The sequence below is a fragment of the Anser brachyrhynchus genome (genome assembly GCF_964034855.1).
Source record: "Anser brachyrhynchus genome assembly, chromosome: 2".
NCBI lineage: Eukaryota > Metazoa > Chordata > Aves > Anseriformes > Anatidae > Anser > Anser brachyrhynchus.
This window is the reverse complement of record NC_137695.1, coordinates 69,210,992-69,220,807: the sequence shown is the minus strand read 5'-3', so window position 1 is coordinate 69,220,807 and position 9,816 is coordinate 69,210,992. Positions and strand designations below refer to the sequence as shown.

The 9,816-nt window shown below is 47.4% G+C and overlaps 1 long non-coding RNA gene across 1 annotated transcript; it reads right to left on the bottom strand.

Annotated features, from left to right (window-relative positions):
- Positions 1-422: 422 nt before the first annotated feature.
- On the bottom strand, positions 423-5,419 carry LOC308189127. The gene is made up of 2 exons (XR_013946036.1): positions 4,919-5,419; positions 423-4,808 (listed from the first exon to the last, which is right to left on the bottom strand). It is a non-coding gene; the product is annotated as an uncharacterized lncRNA (long non-coding RNA).
- Between the last annotated feature and the right edge of the window lie 4,397 nt (positions 5,420-9,816).

Genomic DNA, 9,816 nt, shown 5'->3' with positions numbered 1-9,816 from the left:
TCTGGGGCTTCCCTGCCTGCTCCCCGGCCGCTCTGCCCCTCCGAGCCGCCCCGGGGGGTGCAGCGATTTTCTTCTCACAATTACTTAAAACGTTACTTTCTGTCATTTTATGTATGTATATATGTATACGTATGTATATTTCCAGGGAGAGGCGGGGAATTAATCCGGTCTGAAGCTGGCCTTTAGCGAAAAGTTCCTGGTAAACTTGGCTGCCACTCTTCGTATCCTGCCGTCGGGATCGCCCCCTGCTCCCATCCCCCGGCCCCCTGCCCCTCCCCAGCCCCGCACGGACGGGAGCCGTGCGCTTGGCCGGGAGGCGGCCACAACACGGTTTTGGGGACCCCGGGGCAGCCCTGGCTGGCATCGGGCTCAATCCTACGCTTTTTTAGCCCTGGGGGGGAGGTGTAGCGCAGAGGTTACACTATTTTATTTTATTTTATTTTATTTTATTTTATTTTATTTTATTTTATTTTATTTTATTTTATTTTATTTTATTTTATTTTATTTTATTTTATTTTATTTTATTCTTTCCCTCCGTCGCGCCGGCCGCTTTGCAGCTGGGCGGTGAATTTGGGATGTAAATCTCCGACAGTTGTCGCGGAGCTCCTTCCTCTGCCACCTATTTAAGAGGGCAGCAGAAGGTCCCTACCCACTGTGCTCGCTCCTCGCACTGTTGCTTTCTCCTTCTCCCTTCCCCAGTGCCGGGCACAGGCTTCAGGCTGATTTCCACCGGCTTGTGGTCACAGAAGTCGCATTTGGCGATTTTTTGGCAGCCCGTGCCCGTGGAGACTTTTGTAGGATCCATGCCGCCAAGGAAGGGGGGCACCTCTCCGCCCGCCCCCTTACCCGCCTCCCCCATCCCCTCCCCTCCCCTCCCCAGCCAAACTCCCGGCACGAGGGTTTCCAGCGAAAAGAGGAGAGGTTCAGGTCGGTGTGGGTCTCCTCGGCTTACCGGGGGTCGTATCCACCAGCATCCCCCACGAAAGAGGATTTCCAGGCTGCGCTGGGGTCTTCCCGGGAGCAGAGAGAGGAGCAGAAGGAAAGAGGCAAAACCTGGCAGTATATTTAAAAAAAAAAAAGTTATAAAGGAAAAAATAAGAAGGGAAAGAAGCAGCCTCCACCCACCACTCTGCGGACCAAGCCAGTGGATGGAACGGATTTTGGGGTGAAGGAGGGGAGCCTCGTTGGGTGCGGGGCCGCTTCCACCTGCGCCTGTCCTGCCCATCACTTTTGGTAGTTTTCCTCTGAGATGCAGAGATATTCAGGTAGCAGGGGTAGCTTCTGCCTTTCCCGGGGACCCACGCGTGGGGATGCAGCCGAGCATGCTGCACACCTCTCCGTGGGACCCCCCGTGTATCCCGGCCATTTGCAGTCCAGGAGAAAAAAAAAAAAAAAAAGTAAAAAAAGTGAAAAATGTTTTTTTTGTTGTTGTTGTTGTTCCTTCTTTTCTTTCTTTTTTTTTTTTTATTATTTTTCTTCACACTTGGGTCCCCATCTGCCCGTTTAATATTTATTGGCTAACCCAACTACGCCAAAGCAACTAAGCGAGCAAACCCAGGAAGTAATCCAGAGGGAAAACCAAGCATGCAATGCCGTACGCATGCAACAGCTCTGCTGAGGACTTCTTGGTGTTTGCATGAGCAACCGCATGCTGCAAATTCCCACGCTGTAGATGTATGGAAATGTAGCAGGTACGTTCTGGTTCAACTGACACCCCTTTCCCAGCGTAGGGCCTTTGGGGCTCAGTAGATTTCCACCTCCAGAAAACAAACTCCTAAAAACCCATCCTAATGATACAGCACCTGTGGGGTAAAACTCTGCACTTCAGCTTTTTTGATCACTCAGGGAACAGTTGTAGGGTCTCAAACGCAAATGTTTGCAAGGAATTTGACACTTTTATAAAGCACAATAAATCCATGCTAAAGCCACCAAGCACTTTTGTCTTCAGGAGAAGAAATCTAGCTACTATAAACATGCCGAGATCTGATTACTTGATTATTCTTCCCTAGTCACTTTTTTTTTTTTTTTAATTGTACATTTCATTTGCTAGTCAGGAAAAAACCCACACAGTTTTAAGAAAACAGTTCCACTTGCAGCTTGGGCATAAAAAATTGGAGTATTTTCTGGGTGATTCTGTCTGCTCACACATCCTCCAAAAAGACTTTTGCATTTGAAATACAGGAAACTATTTTGCCAACAATCTCAGCTGCAGCAGATTGCAGTTTTATTGACCATGCCACTGAAAAACAATTACAAAATTGTTATTTGACATATATTATTTTATAATTTTTCATCACTAAAATCGTTAGGTGAAATTCACAGAATGGTATCCTCCAATGTGACTTGCCTGAACAAAACATTATTGCTAAACTAAATTAATTGTTTATGGGGAGGGCTTCTCTTCTTTGGGTAAAGCTTCACCATCTTCACTGCCCCCTGCCCTAAAATCCATTGATGCAACTGCATGTATCCACTGACCTGAGGACGAAGCACCAAGTTACACTCCAGTGCTAAGTCTCTACATGATGAGTTTTGCTTGGATTAAAATTTCAAAACTGAGCCCATAATAAAATATGCCATAAAACCTCACACAACCCTCCTCCCCCAGGGATATTTATCTTAAATATTTACTTGCTCGGTAAAATAAATTCTGTATGTGTATGCTTATCTGGGAGAGATTTTGATCCATTAATTTTGGGGTATCTTCTGGTCTGCAGCAGCTTTGAAAGAGTCTGTACTAACATCCCGAGAAAGTGTTGAGAAGCAGAATCTGTGCCCTGCAAAAGAACACCTATTCAGGTGCTGAATATTTACACATAGGCAGGAGTGAGCTTTCCTTTTAATGCTATCTCTTAGCTACAAGACAAACAAATGGAAGTTATTTAAGTACAGGTCAAATCCCTGCTTCTGCTAAAGCAAATAACGAGGCTCCACAAACTGGCATGGAGCAGAATGGGGCTCCTTCATGTTACATTCATGTCATATTAACATGGTCATTTTTATAATGACTTCCCTCTCAAACTCTATAATAAGATTCAACAAACCCTTGAGAGATGCAGTGTTATTAGTTTATCTGCTTTACAGATAAGCGTTGCAAGGGGAAGATAAGGAATTTCCCAAAGGTCTTGCATCTGGTTTGGTGAAGATCAAGGAAAGGAAACCAAGAACAATCCGCTAGACCAGTACCTGCTCCTCCTGCTGCTGCTGACATTGCATCCCATCGTCAGGAGAGAGATATCGGGAGGAGCAGCGCGTGCTCGGGGCCTCTCTGCAACAGGCTGCTTCCATTCAGGTGCTGAATTGTGCTCTTCGGTATCTAAACCTGGGCACCCACATTTGAAACTCTTGGTGTGTCTCTAACAACACTTGGGCATTGTATCCACCCCGGCACAATGTGATACATTGGAAGTGGAATTGCATTCTTCAGTGCATTGAATAAAACACCCTAATAATTCCAAGACGTACTTATGAAACAAAGCCTGGCAGTCTCCATAGTGGTGTTTAAATAAAATCTACTTTGATATATATAAGCTAACATTAGAACTGCTGTCTGCGAGGCATATATTTTGATGTGTCAAATAATTACAAAAAGACATATTACTGGAAAATAACTGTTGGAGGCTCTGATGTCCATAATATTAATATACACACACACACACAAAACAAAACAAAACAAAACAAAAAAAAAACCTCCAAGTGACTTTTTAACAAGAAACTTCCAAGGCTGTAATCTTTAATCGAGACCAGCTTGCATTCAGCTGTAATACATTTAGCCTTTAACATTAGCTCTAGCCTTTGTCCTAGCACATGCCTACACCCCACGATGCTTTATGGCATTAAAAGCAGTGTTGCATGGCTAGAGTGACTTGTCACTAAGATATATCACTCGGCAGAGAGCAAAGCAAAACGAAGCAGTGAATAGCATGGTCTTTCCACAGCAGCCTGTACCACGGGTCTAGCTTGCTTGACTCAGTTATATTTCTGGGGTGTTTTATACCGGCGTGTGTCGCCTGCCTCCCTTACTGCTGTGGAAGAAAACCTCTGAAGTGAGAGAAACCATAGGCCGTGCTCTGGGTGTGATCTTCCCAAAGAGCAGCAGAAGGAACAGCAGTCCTCTATACGCATAATCTCATGGCAGCCCAGGGCTAGTGGAATCACTCTTTCACTGGCCTCGCTTGTGGAAGAAGGACAAAACATGGCCTGGCTCTACCGAGGGAGTGACATCCCTTGCACCTGGGCACACCTTGTCCCTCCTTTGGGAACTTCTGGCCAGAGGAGCAGGGTTAAAAGCAGCAAGCAGCCACCTATCCTGCTTACGACAGGCAAGTTCAGGGGCCTGTGAAGCCCCAGCATGGTTGCAAACAAAAGCATGCCAGGGCTGATGAGCTGCTGCTCCTGTGGGAAGGCAGGCTGCCCACAAGCAGCTCTGCAGCAAAAAGCCTCACGCTGAGGTTTCTTTTCCTGAGACTTTGGCGCCCCTGTGTGTCTCATTTTTGGAGAATTTGGTAGCAGAACAATCCTCGACCTAGTGCTTGAGTATGGGAGATCTCCCCCGTGGGGACAGCCTGGGCAGCGTTCCACAGGCCGCAGTGTGTAGTGGCTGGCCCCCCACTTGAGCTGTGCAGATTCCCACCCCTTACCCAACCTCCTACAGACTCCAGCATTGCCCCCTTGCAAATTCATCCAAAGCTTCATGGCAGAGCGATTCATGTTTTTAAGGCACCGCTTCCTGGAGTCGTGAGGTTTAGCATCATCTTCTCCGCATCCATGTTTCTCCTGGTATCCATGAAGCGCAGTTTTGAAAGAGCCTGAAAGGAAAGAAGTAAAAATAAAGCATTAAAAGTGTCTTAGTCTCCTGAGGGTTCAGATTTGCATGTTGGACAATAATACTGTACTTGTGGGAGATGCATATCTATACCTCCGTGTCAGAGATTGGAATATAAACCCCCGTGTTCTTCAAACAGTAAAGGCAGAAACAGAGGAAATTCAGCAAAAAAAAAAATAATAATAGGAAAATCCAAATTATAAATACTTTCTGTACGGTAGATCTATCATTCTCTCTCCTGTATCTTGAAGATAACCAGGACACAAAGGAATGAAGGGAATTGCCTATGGATACAGTTGGGACATCTGGACAAAAAGGAAGGAAACCAAGCCAGGCTGCACTCTGGTGAGATTTACCTTGCCAGAGATCCTGCTACAAGTGGGCTCTGCAGCACCGAGTCTCTAAACCCTTTGCCCCCTTCACTGTCTTCTAGCTGATGGTACTTATTTCAAAACATATAAGGGATGTGCACATCTGATGGGTGTAGTGTTTATTTGGGGCTATTCAGAAAACACAGGCACTCTGCAAAGTGTCATTGTAAAAATATGGAATGCAAATACAGGCAGGCTATCACTTGCCCCAGAGTCAGCATCACCTGCTTTGCACTTAACCTTGCTAACCTGAAATGGGCCCTCTCCTGACACCTATCTTGCCCTTCCCTGCCATTAGGCAGATGGTCCCAGCTGTACAAAATGTAGCCCTGCCCTGCCTATATTTATTGGTGGGTGGTTGCCCTGCCTTTTTTTCCCACCTGCAGTGCTTATTACTCCTTTCACCAGCTCTTCCACTACAGCCTCCCTTGTCACAGGGAAATCTGGCCCCTAAGGCCACAGCTGCCCACACAAGGGGAAGCCATCTGAAAAGGTGTTTCTCATCTCCCTCACTTCCTGCTCCACTTCCACCTTTTGCAGTGTTGTGTTGTCCCTCTGTAAGGCATGTTGCTGGGATCAGCCAGCTTAAAAATAGCCCTGGAGAGAAAATGGAGGGGGCACTGCTGAAATCAGGGGATTTGCCTAGCTTTTGGTTCCCAGAGCAAGGACCCAGGGCGTTTGTCTTGCTGCCCACTTCACTGCTGAGTATGGATATGGGCACGTCTTAACCCTGTCTCCTCCCGCAACGTGCTGTGGGTTGTGTTTCAAAAGTTGTGAGTGAGCCACTGCTTAATCCTCTTCCAGACTCATGGAGGAACCTGAGCTTCATTAACAGTCCTGTGCTAGCCAGGAGTCTCCCCAGGAGGACCACAGCTCCCTGTGTGCTTGGGAGCCCCCTTTCTTGGTCGGTGCTGGTGGGAGGAAGGTGTCCATCTCAGCAGGGTGAACATCTTCTGCTTATCTCCAACTGGCACTCCTCATTCACAGCAGGAAAATGGCATTTGTTTCCTTTCAGAAGGCAAAAGTTGATCGCAAGCGTGAGGCCAAACTCAGCCCGGTGATCCTGTGAAATTTATTTCCAGTGTTGGAAAAGGGTTTCTACTTTTCTTCCTATGTAGGGGATCTGTCCCTCTTGTTGGGGAGCACAGCGCAAACAGCTCCAGGAGGCTGTAAGCCCCAACTGCCTACATTAATGAGTGATGTCTTGGTTTGACCTGGCTTACAGGCTGCTGATTGAGCACGAGAATTTAGAACAGGAATGAAAAATTGTCCCATAAATGGGCTGTCCACATTTTAAACTAAATTAGCCCCACAGTGAATGGCCTCCTCTACTGAATTAGTGTGACAGAGCCCACACTGGGGACTGAAAGGAATCCATGTGGCTGGATAAGAGCAGTGTTATTAGGATTATTATTGGGGGCTGGATCAGGCCCAACGTGAATGTGATTATTTAGTATCTTTAAGCTACAATTATGTGTGACAGAAGAAGCGTCTGATGGCAGAGTATTTGTCCTTTATGGCCATGTAACTTGCAGACAGGGCTTCGGGCGCTGACAGGAGGGTTGTGGTGAAGCTTGCTGTGTTGGTTGAAGATGTTTCCATCTTGAGCTGCTCACTCCAATAAAGAGCTGGCAGAAGGGAATCAGATCCTGAGCCTCAGTCGCTCTGGGGTGAAGCTCAGAACCTCAGGCTGTGGTTTTGCACCAGAGAGTTCAATGACAATAGCAGCCTTAAGGGATTCACACCCTCTTCTCCAGCCTCATGCCAACACTTTTTTTTTTTTCTCCCAGACCTGCTGGATGAATTCACTTTGTGTGTGGGGTGTATAAAAAAAAAAAAAAAAAAAGTGTGGACTTCCCCAAGCAGATCAATTCCTGAATGTGGTGACAGTCTGGCCCACCAGCTACACAGCCCATGGAGCTGAAGGACATGGGGACAGCCAGCACTGCTGCGGAGAGCCACCCGCTTGGAAACCAGGGCCCTACCTTACATTGCTGTTGGGGCTGGGTTTGTTGTGCTTCCTTCCACTCCTGCACCTGGAAAGCATCTCTGGTCCTGCAGGAGCGGCTGTCCCAGCTCTCCTGGAAGACAAGGCAGGCTCTTCTGCTGGACCGTGCCTTGCAAGCAAGGAGACAGAAAACACTATGAAATCAGGGTGGAATCATCATGGAAAAGAGAAGCTGGAACAGCAGGACTTTACCATGTTTTCGTCTCCAGGTTTTGTCCTTGCCACTTGATGCAGAGCAGAAAATATCACCTCTTTAGAACGGGTGACTAGCTACAATTGATTGGGACTGGGCTGTTGCTAAACACACGGAGTAGCAATGTGTTAACACATTTTAAAAGGCTGTTTGATCACCATGGGATTCCAGATGAGCTAACAACAGAAAATAAGCCGTGATTCACAAATGACTCATTTCAGCATTTCTCTTTGATGCAGCAGTACAAGCAAGCCCTGTCTATGCACATTCAAATGAGTGCACTGAATAGTCATTGAGCCCGGCAATGCCATGCTTACAAAATCGTTTTCACAAAGTGTAAGTATAGTTTTAAGTATAAAATTAGGCAATTTCTAGCAAGCCGTGACAACGTGATTCTTACTCACTCCAGCCGGTAACTTGTGCTACGTTTAAAGTACAATATAAATATCCGTGATCGGGGGGAGTGGGTGGTCCTGAGAAACCACGCTGCGAGGGGATGCGCCTCCCGCCGGCTGGAGGCCACGGCATCGCCGGTTCTGCTGCGCTCAGCCCCGCTGCGCTCGGACCCGTTGCCAGACTCCTCTTTTCGCTCCCACTTCTCCCAGCAGCTGCAAAACCCGGTGCACGTTTTGACCAACATTGCCATCCAGTGGCACAGGAGGTAAATGACAGCGGAGAGTCTCAGCGCCGGCTTGAAGGTGGGGGGGTGAACTGTGTCAGATCGCCCCTGCACGGTTTAGACTAAATTTGGACGGCTGCACCTCTTTACTGGCAGATTGCAAGAGGTGGCTGTTAATCGGGGTGCCGTGGGGAAAAAGATGGTGAGCGTCTCACCTAAGCACGAGGTGCTGTGCTGGTACCCAGCCCATCTAGAGGGTGGCTGCCAGCGGATCCTAAATCCTGCTTTTATGGGGAGGGTGTGCTTTTGGTTGGCTGGTTTTCCTGGGATAACTCCATGGTGCTTTAGTAGGCAGAAGCTTGTTTTATTATTGCTTTACAGATTAGAGTGACTAAGTTGCAACATAAAAGGTCTCTAATTCATTCATCTTTTTTTTCTTTTTTTTTTCTGAGATGCTGCTAGTCAGGATGCTCTCAAGAACCTCAAATGATCCAAAACTATTGGAGAAAAATATACAAAACCATAGATTTTCCTTTCTAGAAAACTTTAATAATATTTAAGGTCTAGGCTTTGGAACATACCTGTCATCTACCTGCTATTCACGCCTTGGCCACAGTGACATTTATCTGATCATCTGAATTACCTGGGTCCATCTCCCAGCCCAAATAAGCCAATAAGAGTCATTTTTCAAGGCAATTAGTGGGGAAAAAATCTGCCAGGGGTGAAGTGGTTGCATAAAAGGAATGAAAAGAACCTTTCCTTTCTGCCGAAGCTGGGTTTCTGCAGACAGGACAGCACAAGTCTGTGAGCCCCCAAAGAGCCACTGGCCCTGCATGGTGAGGCAGGTCCTGCTGCCGCAGCTGAAATTCCCACAGCAAGACAGGAGGTTCTGGCCAGTGAATGCCCAAGACAGTGTGGGAACAGTGTGGTGGCCTGTGATGGTTTTTCCACAAAGACCTGATGCATGACCTGTGTCTACGCAACTGCAACCAATGTGAAACCTGGTGTCCCCATGGAGGCAGCTAGCTCCTGTTAGAAAGAGAAGCTAGAGTGTCTCCAGCCACACCTCCTCAACTGGCCACTGAGTCTTCCTCTGAAAGACATCAGTGGGACGACAGCGGGGCTGATGTTAACAGAGGAGGTGTGCTGTTAAGCCTGATGGAAATGGCATGTAAAACGCCATGCATTTTGTGCAGTACACACACAGCGGCATCACCAGAGCTCAGTCCCCAAGCAGGCTGGATATTAAATTGATCGAACTGGTAATGAAAATGGGAATTACTCCATCTCAGTTGACACAAGGCAGGTGACCTTATTAAAAAATATGCCAGTGTATTTAATGGGGTAGGGCAGTTTCTTGGGGAATTCATGATTAATGGGGCTATAACTCTGGAGATCCCACAGCTAATGCCCCTGGAAAAAGTCTTACTTCCACTGTGAGATGGCCTGGCTGAAATTCTTGAGGTGGGTCTGTCTGAACGCTCGATCCAGCCTCTATTTTCTGACAGAGAAGCCAGGGCACTCCACAAGTGCTGAGATGGTGAGGGAATGAGGCAGCCTTGTGCTGGAAGCGGCGAGCTTGGCACATAAGGAAGCTCAGAGCCTGCTGCTGTTGTGCCTCCTTGTCCTGCTCAGGCTAACCACTGGCAGCAATTCCAACACCCCCACTGTTTAGTCATCACTAGAACAGCAGAAGCCACCATCTGAGATGCTGTGTGCAATGTCCTGAGCAAGACCTGACTCGCAGAAACCTCAGTATCTGCTGGTACCTGCAGCCCGGGGCAGGGCACGTGCAGCTCT